Source organism: Numida meleagris, chromosome 1 (genome assembly GCF_002078875.1).
Source record: "Numida meleagris isolate 19003 breed g44 Domestic line chromosome 1, NumMel1.0, whole genome shotgun sequence".
Lineage (NCBI taxonomy): Eukaryota > Metazoa > Chordata > Aves > Galliformes > Numididae > Numida > Numida meleagris.
The window spans coordinates 38298208-38314406 of NC_034409.1; the positions used below are offsets into that span (position 1 = coordinate 38298208).

At 43.0% G+C, this 16199-nt stretch overlaps 1 long non-coding RNA gene across 2 annotated transcripts in view; it reads right to left on the bottom strand.

Moving 5' to 3' along the window:
• Positions 1-16199, bottom strand: part of LOC110392844 — a 66250-nt gene that overhangs the window by 23936 nt on the left and 26115 nt on the right. The window contains exons 3-4 of one of the 2 annotated variants that reach the window (XR_002434646.1): positions 6111-6590; positions 96-139 (exon numbers count right to left, since the gene is read on the bottom strand). This is a non-coding gene — a long non-coding RNA (uncharacterized LOC110392844). The remainder of the gene's footprint in view (positions 1-95; positions 140-6110; positions 6591-16199) is intronic. The other variant, XR_002434647.1, reaches the window with a different exon arrangement.

A 16199-nucleotide genomic window follows, 5' to 3' on the forward strand; every position in this document is an offset into this window, starting at 1 on the left:
CCTTCCCTTCCCTTCCCTTCCCTTCCCTTCCCTTCCCTTCCCTTTTTTCTCTTTTCCTCCTTGTCTTCCCTCCTCTTTCTAAAATTGAGTTGTACCTGTTGTTAAAATCTTGCTTTTTCCCACTTAAGTGCAATTTCTTCTGCAAAAAAAAAGTTGTGATAAAGAGTGGAAGGAACCACAACACATACAAGAGAAAAACTAAACAAGGCAGCCGCTGCTGCCACTTAGTGTCCTTCAGCTGGTTAAGGACAAATGACATTTTCATTTCAGATCCTACCACTGCCCCTTCTCTAACAGGCATTGAAAGTGGAACAAACACAAGTGCCTATGTTCTTCCAGCCCAAAAAAGAAGTCGAAGTGCCTGAAATCAGCGATTTTGTATTCAGGTGGTTGAAGTCAATGGGGTTTGATTACGTGAAAGCTACTTCTTCTCTAGGTCAAAATAACTAGTAACGTAGCAGCCTAGATTGGTTTTATGAACAAAGCCTAATATCAGACTGTGATTGGGAAGTAACTGCAATGACCTGCTTTTAGTGACTTTACTCCAGCAAAATACCGCCAGTTCTGACATGGCTTTGGTCTGAATAAATTCTGCAAAATAGAGGTGTTGGCAGTCAGTAGGCGTATTTGGTCTATGCAATTTTTGCAATGGTGCTCTCTGCCCACACATTTTATAAGCACACCTTCAGAGCTTGGCAGTGTTGGTTATCTTGTGGGTAAAACAAGACATGCAGAGATGCACACTTCTTTCTCTTCATTATCAGAGACTGTTTTTAAGGTATCATTTTCCTTGCTGAGCTGGCTGCAAAATTAGAGGAACCATAAAGAAGGGAGTGATTACAAGAACAGAAGAAAACAATTCACTTGTATAGGAAGAGATAGCTCCTAGGGGCTGTGCCACAAGAAAACTCTCCAAATAGCTAAGGTTGGCAGGGCCCTCTGCGTCCATCTGCTCCAACCCTGCTTAGCAGGGACATCCAGAGCAGGGTGCCCAGGCCCATATCCATGCGACATCTGAAGATCTCCAAGGAGGTGACCCCGCAGCCTCTCTGGGCAGCTTCTGCCAGTGCTCCGTGATCCACACAGCACAGACATGCTTCCTGGTGTTCAGAGAGATCCTCCTGTACTCCAGTTTGTTTCCATTGCTTCTTGTCCTGGCACTGAGCACCACTTAAAACAGCCTGGCTCCCTCATTTTCATTATCTATGTGTAGATATTTATGCACGTAGGTGTGTTATCCCCTGAGCTTTCTCTTCTTGAGGCTGAACAGTCCCAGCTCTCTCAGCCTTTCCTTCATCATCTTTGTGGCCCTCCACTGGACTCTCTTCAATAATTCCCTGTCTTTCTTGAACTAGGGAGCCCAGAACTGGACACAGCACTCTGGATGTGGCCTCACCACTGCTGACTAGAGGGAAGGATCACCTCCCTCGACCTGCTGGCAGCACTCCTTCTTATGGAGTCCCATGCAACATTGGCCTTTTTTTGCTACAAGAGAACACTGCTGGCTCCTGGGCACTTTGTTAGTTACCACAACCCCAAGGCTCTTCTCTGCAACGCTGCCTTCCATCTGGGCAGTCCCCAGCATGTGCTGGTGCTTGGTGGTGTTTCTCCCCAGGTGCAAAATTTGTGTTCTCCGGTTTTTAAAAAGTAACTTTTGCAGACAGCCCTCCAGAAGTTCACCAATATGAACAGGAGATATAGTTCAGTTTTATTTCTAGAGTATTTTTCATGTGCCATTGTCATCAGCAAAGTGTTCCCTGGCAGTAACCTGAATCATATGCCAGGCTGCAACTATTTTTTGCCTCTCCCAAGCCTGCATTTGGCTTTGTGAAGCTCCTCCTCATTCTGAATCCAAACAGCACATCCCCTTGCATTAGCAGTAGCTGCCTTGTTGATAGGATAGTAAATAGTATCACTGTGCCCCCAAAAGGAGCTTAAAAACAAAACAGGGAGATTAGACAGCAGCTGTTAGAGGAGTGGTGATGATGGGGTGGAAGGAGGACACTCCCAAGGCAAATATCCTTCTGCATCATGGTTAAAACCAAAATAAACCCAACCAAGAATAGATAGGACTAAAGGAATAGTCACTGCATATAAAATGTGAGTCAGTTCATACTGAAGAACAGGACATGTGGTGCAACATGTTGGACAAAAGGCTGTGTGCCTTGAGCTGGGAGCAATCAGAACAGACTGAAATGTATGTTACCACAATGACCACCACAAACCAGACACCATCGCTGCACAAGGGTCTAAGGAGACTTAGCATTTCTCAGGGCATTTGCTGTTGAAGTATCCAGCCACGTTAATGGATCTTCTCTGGGTTTGGCTTAGGGCACCTATAGGCAGTCGCTGCTGGTGGGCTGACATGGAAAGGAAGCTGGCTCTACCTCAAATGTTGAAGAAAAACTGGTACAACCCAATTGCTTTTAGTGTTAATTTCGTCAACCGATTTCATTACAAGCTTGATGAATTTACTGGCTGGGTAATCTGAACCCACTGATTTATAGTTTCTGGCTAAATTATAACCTTAACATTATAATTGCATGGCCCAATTTTTTTTAATTAGCTCAATAAGACTGCAGTAAGTGAACCCGACAGTCTGGTCTATGTGTTTATCTGCCTGTTTGTACTTAGTAATAAAAAAAAATGCAGAAAAAATGAGTGTTAATAGTTATTTAGAATCCCAAACACTGGGAAGGAAAAGCATAACAGATGCAAGATTTGCTTGTTTGTTTTTTTTCCCCTAAGTAACTCACACAAGGCAGAAAATACTGCTTCTCCCACGCAGATAATGAGCCACAGTGACTAAAGGATCAAAGGAGAAATAATTAACAACCCACTACAACTTCACACTTCATCAAAATGGCACTAATTTTCCAGAGCTAAGAAAAAAAAAAACACAAAAAAATGAGGGAGATGAAGAAGAAGAATCATCAGGAGAAAATATTCTCCTGCAAATATTGCACAAAACAGGGCACTGTCACAGAAGTACTGTTTAAAGAAAAAACAGACAACAGTTACTGAGACCTTTCAGGAATTTTCATTGCTTCAGGTCTTGGCAGTGGAGGGGAGGATCAAGACACAGAGAAGCAGAGTGGTACAAGGTTAGTGACTGCAGCAAACCCGTGTCAGATGGCTGTTTTCCCTGACAATGCAGGGAAGGCCATATCCTTCGACATTATGCCTCTGTGCCATTTATTGCTGGCCACTTTTGTTTGCCGCAACAGCAGTGACAAGAGCTAGCGCTGACCCCTCTGCCATTTGTGCAGGTCTCCGTGCAGAGAGGAGGCTGGTGCTTTCCTCCTGCTGTTGTCACAAGAATGAAATATCAGCAAGTGAATGCCTCATATACTCCGTGGACGGGGGAAGTTCATGGCACTGCTTTGATCTTTTCATTATTCTGCAGGGTCATTGCCTGACTATTCAACCTCTGCTTGACAGCTTGGATCATTAGAAAGAGGGACATTAATGCATTTAATGTATATATACAATCAGAATGCTGGCTGTTGACAAGGTCAAGGAAAAATAATGAAATGCTGCAATTAGCAGAATATATTGGCCATTAAAATATGACGCCTCATTCTCTTGACAGAGACACTAACAAGAAAAAAATGACCTGATTAAAAGTCTTCATGTTCTTGTAAATCAGAGGCACAGTTTTATGGCCACAGGTTCCAGCCAGCAAAACCTCTGTAAGATGCTCTCTGTGGAGCTCTGCAGCCCCACAAAGCACTGGGCAGAGGTGTCATGCTGGGTTAGAGCTGGGAGGCATCACTGGGAGCCGTGCACCCACAAAGAGCCTTGCTTTAAAGCCACACCAATACACAGCTTTCTGAAATAAAGTGCCTCAGCATGGCTGAAATGAGCCCCGTGTACGTACTGCAACAGCAAACAGTGGTAGGAATTGGATGTAGTTGAAGAAAAGACGCATCAGCTAAAAGTAGCCAAGAATAAGCAGCACTACCTAGCAGATCCCCGGGCAAAAGGTTTGGGTTTCTCTGTCTTAATTTACTGCAGCCTGTTTACAGTCTTAGACTTTCCACAATTCATTCTTCCTAAGCGTAGAAGAGGGAATTCACCGCTCATTTCTAGCACACTTGGAATTTGAGAGAGGAGTGGTGCTGTGCAATCTGTTCTTCTTATTGGCAGTCAGTGGCTTCTGGTATTTTGGCCTAAAAACTAAAAACCCATTAGAGGGTGTATTGACACCACGGCTACAAATAAATCTTTAAGGCTTGAAAAATATTTCTCCTTGAAAAACACTTCTCCAGTTGCTGCAGAAAAAAACAAGCTTCAGTAATGTTAGGAGGAGGTTTAGCTAATTGATGCTGTTCAATACACACTCAGCAACAGCTGGAATAACAGAAAGCAGTGTCTGACTCGGAGCAGCAGATGTTAGGAATTTCATCTGGTCAGATCCAATGGCTGATGTTGAGGTCCTGCTCCACATCTGTGAAACAGTCACCAGATTCCACATACTACATTTCTGAAGCAGACATTTCAGGGGTGTTAGGAATAAAGGAACACATTTGTTCCAGAACTTTGAGAAGGAAATAAGAGTGGGACAGGAGAACAGTGAGTGTGTAAAATTACTTTATAAATGCCAATGGTGAGCACCAATATGTTTAAAAATTGTGATCTGGGCTCCAAGCATCATAAACTGCAAGTGTAAAGTTGGAGATTACTCAATATTAAAATTAGAAACATGTAGGGGAACTTTATTACAGTAATTACTCCACTGCATTGCTAGCATGGATGACATTAATTACACTGAACACAGATGTCTTCCATGTATTCCTTACGCGCTCACAAAAGATTAAGTGAGGTGGGATTAAGCCCCTAACCTTCACAGAACCACGCTGATAATAAGGGCAGGATCCAAAGAGCACCCTCCTGCAGATTGGGTGGAAGCAGGCATCCATGTGCCACAGTGTTGTGTGAAAACCTCCCATCCCAGCGAGCAGCCATGCCACAAGCACTGGGGTGTTCCCCCAGGAAACAGCAGGCAGCAGGACTTGTGGCTATGCTCCCTGCTGGCAAAGGGATTTGGGCGGGGAGCCGGGCCTGGCTTTGGCCTGGCTGCAGGCAGAGGCTCTTACGCATTTTGCTTGTGGGAGGGAGAGCTTTGTTCTCTACTTCTCTCCATGAACCAATTAAATTACCTTTCATGTGCTCCATGGACTGTGACTAATGCTATCCAGCTGACATTTATCCACGAGGGCTCGGGTGGGGCTGCTGATAAATCCCACCCGATGCAGCCAGAGCTACCCCTACAGCAAGAGGGAGGAGGTGAGTGAGATGTGGCTGGCAGTGTGGAGCTGATGTAGTCTGGCTGCTGAGATCTGGGTTAGGCAGTCATAGGAGCTCTGCTCCTCCACCCTGTGCCAGATGGTTACTCTCACGTTCCTTCAGTTCTGTCTTCAGCTTGTTTCTGCAAGGAGTATTGAGTCCTGTTTTAGATCCAGCGGCGGAGGACTGCGTAGCAGTCCTATACTCTTTTTACACCAGAGAACTGTAAGGAAAGCTTGTTTCATATGAATTTATATTGAAAATATGAATGAAATTTGATAAGCCAGGTATTATGCTCTGTTTGCATTGGGTGATAAATATGTAGGGGAAGCACTTTTCCCAAGTGGTCAGAATCAGATCTTGATTTTGAACAAAGTAACTTTCACATTTCCCAAATATTCCTCTTCTGTTTCCACTGTTCTGTTCCTGCTGGCTGCCCGTGAGAAAGGAAATTGCCACAGCCAACAACCAAAAGCCTGGCTTCTTTCAACAGGAATGCCACCCTACACCAGCTTAAAGCGCTCAATGAATTTCAACCTCAGTCGCTCTAAGCATTAAATTACTAGGAAGCACACTGCAGACATCTAAGAAGAGTTGGAGGTGCTTTTCCCTCCAGTCACATTCTGCTTTTATGGCTTTTTATGCCCCTTCCTTCAGCTTGGCTCCATGACTGGCTCCCTGTCACTTGCTTCTGGGGTCTCCTGCCCTTCTCACTCACAATGGCAGCAAACCTGGTTTATAGTTACCAGAAATCCTTTATGATGGCATGAAGACAAGCAAGTTAATGGTGTTAGCACAGTCTAAAAAAAAAAAAAAAAAACCTTTTATGTGCACTTCATGACATGCATGTGAAGCCTTCAGAGGCCTGAACATCCTCGAAGCCAGTCTTCTGCAGGCTCCACACCCATCTTCTTACCCCATCTGTCTTGTGTTTAAGACACTTCTGTCCTTGTTCCAGGCTGAAAAAAAACAGTGAAACACAATGAAGTTCTGTAAATAAAGATGCTGACATGTAATTCGCATACGTTTCTTTTTTCTTTTTTTTTCCCCTGGCCATTTATTCAATCTTCTCTCTCATAATCATGAATGATTTTTCTAAACATTACAAGATGTATTGCTGCAACCACTCATCCTTTACGTATCCCTCACCCTAAACCTTTGCTGCCTTTTTTCTCCCCGATCTGACTGCACCATGTGTGGCTGCTGGGACTGCGTTCATTTGTCATCTGTCTGTTAGTATGATCTCAGTCCTCTTCAAGTCAAATGTTCAGCTTCATGAAGCCTGAGTGGAGTCCAATCTCCTGGAAAAAGAGAAGAGCATGAGCACTGCAAGTGGGACATGAGTGAAAAATGGAAAAGAGTTTGTGATGTGCCTAGCAGTCAAATGCACTCTGCATAGCATCATTCAAAGTGCCACGGTAAATAAATAGAAGCACATGGGATTTGTCCACAGATACTAAAGCAGCACACAGAGCCATCTACTTGTTAAAGAAGCATACGGCATACCGCAAGTGGCTGGCATGCTTGCACCTGCTAAATATTTGTTGGCACCAATGTTGCCTGCCAGCTTGAGGTCAGTTTGACGGAAGCATTTATGGAGCCACATCTCTGCCTTTGACTCTCTGGATCATTTCTCATGCCCACCCTGTAATTACAGTGAAGCATAGGAATTTGACAAGCTCATGGTTTGTTGGCATAGCACAAAAAGGGCAAAAAAAACTTTCCTTAGGAGAGTGGAAACTGAGCACTCACCTTCTGCACAAATTAAATGAGCCCAACCCTAACGCTCAAATGATCCTCTGAAACATGTTGTTGCTTTAGTTGAAAGAAGATGTCTAAAACATCAGGCTAAGGCCAAGCAGGGAGTTACGACCACTACACTGCCAGCCTTCAAGAAATTGTTTCAGAGCAATCAAAAGGAAATGTTTTATCTGCCTGAATTCAGGTCTTCTATGAACTAGGAGGGAGATGACAGGGGCAGCTAAGGCTGAAGAAACACAAGATGCTGAGGATGCAGAGGCACTCTGACCCAAGACAGATTGTATGGAGCAATCCCAATTTTGGCTCTAGGCAGCTACAGCTGAGTTCAGCTGGAGTTCTGGGTGCAAAACACGTCCTGCAATTGTCACTATGACCCAAACCAGTCAAGTCTGTGGAAAAGACAGCCTAAGTGTCAAATACAAGCCAAAACGTAAAGGAAAATTGCAGGGTGAAATGGCTCAGCATTGAGGTGCTTTAAGAAAAATCACAGAAGGAAAACACCTGTGCTGAGCAGACTACAATCTACTTAGTGCCTTGAAACAGGATTACTACATCAGCGCAGGAGCGTGCAGTGAGCTACGAGGTTATTTGTGAACAGCAGGAGGGATGTCCAAAGCCTCGCATGGACTCATCATGTACACATGATCCAAAGAAGAGGGAGCTAAGGGGGCTGGGGTCTCCCCTCCTTGCATTAGCATTGCTGCTGCAGCCTGCACAGCCCCTGCTGCACTATGTAGCCGTGGTCATTCAGTCACACAGCTCACCCCATTTCTCCTTTCCCTCTTTCTTCCATCCACAGCCGGATATGGCCCCTATGAGTAGAATTAGGTTCTTCCAGACTGATAGAGATGTTTAATGTTGAATAACAACATTATTTTGTTATGTGAATAAAATACAGAAAGATTCACTGATAACCAAATCTCCCTGTTACCGTCAGTGCACTTGAAAATGTCTGTGCTGCAATGGGAAGAAGCGCTTTATTTAGATTGAAACCACAGCCTAAAAGGAAACAGTAAGCTTTTCAAATTAGTGCTGTTCTTTAAAAGCTTCTCTTTGATAGTGTTAGAAAAAGACTTCTTCCATAAAAGGAAATTTTCTATATTAATTCTCCAGCTGGTAGTACTTCGCTGTCCTCATAAAGATGCTGCTTACATTGAGGAAAGAGAGATTAGAGCAAGCCCCCTGCCCCCACACCCAGAGCTGCTTTTATTTTGTTTGAAGAGATGAAATTATTCTGGAGAATTTGAGCTCCGTGGCAGAGAGGGGCTGGAGGCACTTACTGCTGAGCGTATTGCCAGCAAGACTCCATTGCAAGACCATCGGGTGCGCATGGATGGCACGAGCAGCTGTTCAGCCACTCTAAGTGAAAACGCAGGCTGTGAACTGGGGCAAATCACTCCTCCCAGCAACTATGGAAGAAAGTGGGTGTGGAGAGGATAGGGATATAAGATCTGGTTGGAGTGAGCAACAAGAAGAGCTGCTGCTGCTAATGAATTGACGTATTCTCACAATTATTCCAGGAGCTTGACCAGATGTGCTAATTCAACATAAAGTGGGTGAGATCACAGAATTGTAGAAAAAAGACATGAAAAGGCCTTGTTATTAGAAATTCCAGTGATTAAAGTACTTCGGTCTCTTGAGGTTCTCTGCTGCTCTGCTGCCCTTGCGGCCTGAATATCTACACAATATTTCCTCTACTGTAATTTAATCTCCTTGCTCCTTGTTCACCTCTGGCAGGACATGCGTGAGGGTAGGAAATTAACCACCACCCTTTTTGAGATGATCTTTTACACGTTTGAAGACTACAGCCTCCGTCTCCTTCAGATTTTCCTACTGTGGACTATGCACTCCTAATTCTTTCACATTTTCTCATAATTTATATTTTATAGGACATCTTTGTTACTTTCCTTTAGGCTTCCTCCATCCTTCTTTAATGATGGTATCCACCACAGCACTATAGCCAAGAAACTGGAATAAAATGAGGTAAATAATTATATTATAGAAATGAAGGGGAATAACTCACACATTTAAGCATCCCCATCTGATGACTGCTTTTTTTTTCCACATCAAATATTTCAGTTTGTGATGTATTATCCACCTCCTTCTGCTGGTGCCTGTGTACTTTTTTTTCCATCCAGCAACAGATTGCTCCTGAGCCTATGTCCTCAAAGAACATCATATTGGTTAAGACTATTTCTCCAATTTGTCACTATCCCTTGAAACTGCACTTATCTTACTAGTATGGTTATAACCCCTTCTAGGCTTTCATCACAATACAGTAATCAATATACAGCCTATTCCATCACCCAGATTACTGGAAAAAATACTGAAGGACAGCAAAGTCAGGATAAATTTTTTGCCACTGTCATGGTTTTATGATTTTTGGTTATTGGTATTCTACATCATAACATCATGTAGTGCACTGGGAGTTAAAGAGTTAATGCTCCGGTTCTGTGGATCGTGGATTGTTACGGGTACCTGGTTCTCAGAAGAGAAGAACTACATTTCCCAGAGGACTTTGCTGCTCTGTTACCATTTTCCATTCAGAAGGCGAGATAAAAACTGTTTGCAGATCACAAGACGTCTCTTTTCTCTGCCCATCTTCTCATCCTGGCAGCATCTTGCTCCCCAGCCGTCTCACCGTAGGCATTAGAGTAAGACCTCTTTGCTTTTGGACACTCTCTCATTTTATGGATTTATTAGCTTAAATTGTAATTATGTTGTGTTATTTTGTTATTCTGATATCTTATTTAGTAAATCAGTTTGTTTCTCCTCAGATTGTTGCTGCTGTTTTATTTTTAGGCCCATATCCCTACCCTTTTTCCCTTTTCTCTTTCCCGGGGAGTGGGTCCGTGGGTCCCCCGCCCCATTAGTCATGGAACCAGGCAAACCTGCCCGTAAACCATTGACAGCCACGTCTTTAGTCTTTAGTTAGACAACAAACCATTGGTTGACTACCATCTGACTTCCCCTTTCCAATATATTCTGGTGCCAAGAGTGGGGTTTGCCCTCACTTAATTTTAGCCACCTAAATATTGACATCTAGTCTATTCCAGTTAAGCAGCCTCTCCTTCCCTGCCAGCAGAGAGATATAAACACCAATCTTCAACTTTGGCCAGAAGTTGCAAGCAAAAATAAATTGCCAGAAAAATAATATGAGTTTCTTTGACTAGCTAAATTAGGGAGCTCACATGAGGTAATGTAATTCTCTCCTCTGAAGGCTTCAGTTCCTCCTTTTTGCAGAATTTCAATAATAGCATCCCTTCTCTCACTGTCTGTCAACTTGGGGCTCTTTGTGAGATGGATAGTTTTCCTCCATGTGGTGGCTTTTTTCATATGAGGTCTTTGAATACCACTGCAATCCAAAGAATAAAGAAAAAATGTTGGATTTGGTTCTCCCCACTTACGTAACTCAGATTTTTTAACTTGTGAAGAGAATCAAGCTGACCATTTTTTTCTATAGGCCAATCCATGTAGGGCTATAGAAAGACTTGGATTATAATTTCGAAGAATAGAATGGACATTTGTTACCCTTCTATTTAACAGAAAGGCTCTTTTCAAAGCATACAGAACTTCAAGACTTGTCCTTCAGGCCCAGACTTTAGGTCATAACAGAGCAATCAGATGGACAGTCACAACGGCTATTAGAGCAAGAGAAACATCTTCACTAAGGGCGGTGAAGTGGAGCACCTTCTTCTGCCTCTGCAGAACTTTGCTCGTGATTTCATGTTGGCCTGCAAACAATGGGAGATGAAGCAAGGACATCAAATGTATTCTTGAAGGTTTCAGCAGAAAGAGATGTAAGGGATGTGAATCAGCTCTTAAGCAGCTGTAGTTTACAGTATGGCTTAAAAGCATGACCCTGGGTCAGTGGCAGCTTCACATAACATGCTGGGCTGTGAGTTCTGGCGGTTGAGTAGCTGACTCATGAGCCTTCCCGTCCCCCCTGTTTTGGGACAAATCTCCCTCAAGAAAGATGGAGCAAACAGCTACAGTGATCAGTCTTAACCTGCTGTCATACTGTGTCAGCACCTCTGAGTCATCCAGTGAGCTGCACTTGTGCTCTCCAAACCTGCACTGAGAGAATGACTTTACCACATTTGCCAAGCACAAGGCACTCTGCACTCTTCAGGAGTTACTCAGCCACAGCACAGGAAGCCTCTTCCAGGAAACGTGGCATGCATTTCTGGTGGGAGAGCTGATGGTGAGTGACACAGGGCACTCACCTTACCGAGGTGGCTGAGACCAATACTTCTGCAACCATGGTGAAAACTGCCTGGGTTCTGTACTGAATTAGAATTCTCCAGGAATTTATAACTGTGCTCACACTGCCCAGCCATGGGTAAGATGCCATGCAGTATGAATGTCCCTGCTTAAGACCTTACTCTGCATTGAACAAGCAGTGTAAGTTACACCTGCCAAATCTCAGACAGTCCGGCATCCAAGTCTTAAACATCAATATGCTTAGCCTCACTAGCTGTTACTCTTTCAATAAATCACCACAAAAGCACAGATAACCAAGAGGGATCATCCAACGCTCTTCTGGTGCTTGCAGTCCTCTCTCCCATTCTCCATTCCTGTCCTTGTCTACTGCCTCATCACTTTTTGGACAATGGAGAGGTGAGACTGAAAGCATCCTCCTGAGTTACTGAGTCCCATTCTCCCCCAGACACTGTTCAGAAAGGTCCACAATAGAGGTATGCCTTCAAAAACACATTGCAATGCACAAAAATTGAATTCAGAAGACCCAAACCAACAGATTTTCATGTAACAAATGGGCAAATAAGGCCCCAGATTCTGTGGGACTCATCCAACACTCTTCTTGTGTTGCCAGCTGAGCAAAGAGCACTAATCAAAATATGTCTAGGAAACTAGTGCCTTTAAAGGCAATCAGTCATTATCTGAGCTCCTGCAGTACACGATTACTCCAGCAAGAAGGATGAGTGCCCAGCTGTTTGCCAATTCCATGTCTCAGACCTTGTATGTTCAGAATGGTTTGTGTCAAGCCACTGCTTGGCTAAGGCTTCCTCATATGAGAGAATGGAATAGGGGGAAAAGGGAGGAAAGAAAGAAGCTGAAGAGTAGCAAAGATTTACAAGATCATCCTAGTTCCAGAATACAGCAAAAGACTGCCTTGAATCTAGGAGGGAGCTAGTGTGAGAAGCGAATTCTCATTTTATCTAAATTATATCTGGATCCTTAGCTGGTCCTTTATTTCTTTTCTTCAGTTTTTAAATGTATCTCATAGAAGCAGAAAATTGTCTACAATTACTTCTGTCATGCAGAATAGTCACACAGACAGTGCCAGGAAGGTTTTGTCATGGTGAAGACCATGTCTCTTTCAACATTTGGATGATTTAGGTGAAAGTCTGCAGAATAAAGATGCCACGGAATGATGACAAATAGTCATTTCTGACTTCCTTTCTTCCTCTCAGGATAATATTAAATAGAATAATAACATATATTAAGAAACTTAGCTTTGCTATGAAAGAAAGGGATGCTGTATGCATCCAGAATAGACTTTGCTTGACTACTATGCATGGGGAGGTAATGCATGCCATATCTGTCTCAACCTCAATACTTAGTGTAGGTCCCATTACAGACCTTCTGTGTTATCATCTTACAGTTGTAGGCTTTTGTGACATGTAATAATGAAAAGTCAAAAACTTAATAGCTACCATCCTCTTTGCATAAAACCAGGTGGGAAAATGTAAATCTATTCTCTCACATCGTATAACTTAGCTAAGATTACAAAGAAATGAAAAGCAATGTATCCAGTGTCCAGAGCGAGCCTTTTCAGGACGACACCTTTTATTAGTAATCCCCCTTCCCATGTAAACTGCCCTTCTCTCTTACATGCTTTCTCTCTCCTCACACCTGTTATTTTCAAGGATAGGATAATGGACTGTACATCCCCAAGGAACCAACAGAATGGGTACAGAGCATTTGTCTTGCCAGGAAAAACAAGCTCAACCCAGACACTATTTACACAGACAGAGCTCCCAAAACACTCGTAGTCTGCATTACGTTTTTTTAAATATAAACTCTCACAAACTCACCTATGGACTTATTGGAGGAGGTGAGTGATTTCATCTTACTGTATTGTATCAGCTTAACAGAATGTACCCCTTGTCAATCCCTTCTGAGAGTGTGCATCACTGTTCCACAAAAAATACCGGTAACGATGTCAGTGATGGTCAGCAGCATGAGCATTTGCATTCTGCCCCAGTTCTAAGTAACAGAGGCCCATTTTCAAAATGAGTCAACTCTTTTTATGCCAAGAACAGTTGGCAGCAAAGCTACAAAAGCATGTATGTTGCCACATTGTGTTCAGTCATTTTAGTTTTGCAATCATAGAGCCAAACAACAGGATGTGAGTTAATGCACCTTTCAGTAAAACTCAGGCTAGTTTTGGCTATTAATGAGCAACAGAGTTTATTGTCTATCCAGCAGTGCAGTGAACTTGAAACAGAGTTCAGATTATTTTTGTATAAAAATATCCAATAACAGCAATCAGTCCTTCAATGAGAGTTCTAAATAATTCAGTAATGATGGTGTGGCTATAGGCATGAGGATGGGATTAGTAGCCTGTGCACTTTCCAGAAACAACCTTATACTTCTATTATATCCAAGCACTAATGATCTAAGCTAAGGACAATAATAAAATGGGACCTAGCACTTCATCTCCCAAGGTCTGTATCTATATTGGGCTCTGTGCTATCTCTTCACTAAAATAAATATTAAGGGAGGGATTGAGAGCTAAATAATTTTTACAACAATTCTCTTACTCAAACAGAAGTGACTGGTAGAAAATAACAGTCCAAATGTTTGGCATAGGCTTTTCACAGTTCTTTTTTTGTTTTGTTTTGTTTTGGTGGAAAAAAATAAATTAAAAAACCTGTTATCACAAAGAAAAGGTCATTTGTCCGGTTGTTTATGCCTCTTACCTGTCAGCCCTTCTTACGATAGGACTGGATCCTAAACATTCTCCATCGTGTCCCTCACTGCTAAACCATAGAGCTACTCAGAATAGTTGGCCATTATTGACCAAGAAATGGTTTGCTCTGAATAACAACAGGACTTCTTCCAGACAGGCACCACGCTACTCTGCACATAGACATAAACCTTTACTCCTGTTCAGTACTCTAGGGGCTGTTCACATTCTAGTCTTCACACATTTCACCCCAATGAAACCTTGTGTCTGAATAGCTGGAGCTGAGGATGATAAGCTTCAGCAGAAATAGTGTTCACTTCCCTAAAGAAGCTGCAGCCAATGCTCTCATTTAGACTGTACTGTTGTCCTTTAATAGGCTAAATAAAAAAATCCTAGATTTGACCTTGTTTTGCTTTTGTTGTTCTAGAAGAAAGAGTTTTGCTTCCCTGTCTCAAAACTGCTTGAGTCACAGTCTTAACCTCTCCTTGACTTCACTTGCATCAACGGGTTTGTCTCAGTACAGCCAGAGTGTTCAGAAGTTGCTATGATTCAGCTCTGGTTATCCCTTGCTATAAACTGGATCCTCAAGTCTGTGCTGAACACACAGGGAAGGAGAGGACTTTCAAGCAGCTTTTGGATTTTTGGATGTTTATTTTCGGTTGGTTTTGTTTTTTATTCTATTTACATTTCCCCTCCATTCTCCCCAGAATGGTACTGCAGGGAAACACAAAAACTAGTCACCGGTTTCCCATTTAGTCAGTGAAATACGAACAGTAGAATTATCTCTTGTACAGGTGCTCTTTACACCAAGGGAATCCAAATGCTGACTCTGCAGCAGTCCAGGCTAGTGCCAACCTGACAGCAATACCTTGACTGCAGAGCACCCTCAGTGCCATGCATCACGGGGTACAGGAATGCCCTTAAGCAGCCTGGTGTCAGATATATTTCATGGATAATGAAAACAGCCTGCTACATTTCCTCAGAGAATGAAGCAGCCATAAGCAGAAGCAGGCCCTCTCCTACCCAAAATTCACTGAAATCATGCAAAAAACTCATCACTTTGAAATATGAAAGAAACTCTGTCCTTTTCAGCAGGACAAACTCAATTAGACAGGAAAAAAATGGAACAGCTGCTTGTTCAAAGAGACAGATGACCTTATGGTGTAATTTTCACACTCAGTCGATCAAAGCTTGTGGTGTGATTCATTGACCATGAGAATGAAACTAGACGAGAGACACTGTTGAAAGGTCATTCCCTCCTATTGATACAAGAGGCTTAAGTCAAATATTACAGGAGCCTCCTTCAAGAGATTCTGGCCGCACCTTCAGCTGCATCAAAAAAGAAAAGATAGAAGATAAAAGAGCAAATATTGTGCAGTGACATGAAACATGGTCAAACTTTAAGATTTTCCCCTGCCTCCATGGTCAATGAAGCAGTATTCCCATCCCTGAGGTTTTGCTAGAGAGACTGGACCTGGCCAATGAAGCCAATGAGAATTTGTGTGTTGATTACAACGGACAGGCCTGTTGTGAAGGAGGATGGAGAACAGCTGAACAGAGATGACAGCTACAGCTTATAAGAGCAGGTGTTGGGATTTAGCTTCAACTGTTACCATTAGCCTCGTTTAAGCCAATATTCCCAAGCCTGGGGACCTATAAATACAATAAAGGAATGAAAGTCCCTCTGGATGAATGTGGAAATGCAAGCCAGAGAACTTATTCAGTGTATAATGATGCCTCTTTCTTCTTTACTGCATGCAGCAGGGGGAGGATCAGGGCTGTTCCTTCCCTTATACCATTGGCTTTGGGTCTAGAAGGGAGTTTTCATTTCTCCTGAGTAGAAAGCACGAGGAACTGGCATCTTCAGGGACCATTCCCAATGAAGAAGGGGATCCCTCTCCTACCTCCTCCTCTCTTTAGACAGTATTTCATGGAGGAATGTGATACACCACTGGTGGTGTTGGTAGCCCCTTTTTGAAATGAACACAGCAGCATGACATTCTTAGCAAGCAACGGTAGATAGCCACGTGCCTGGCTATCTAATCAATGCTGAAAACTGTCTGCCCTCCACAATGCTGAGTAAACAGGTGGCTAACTCCACGCAAGGCGGCTCAGCTCTTGCATTCACCTACAGGAAACAGATGGGCCAAAAGTTCCTAATTCTCCCTCTATTGTTGTTTGTTTGCATCTTTCTCTGGCCCATGTTGGGTCACTG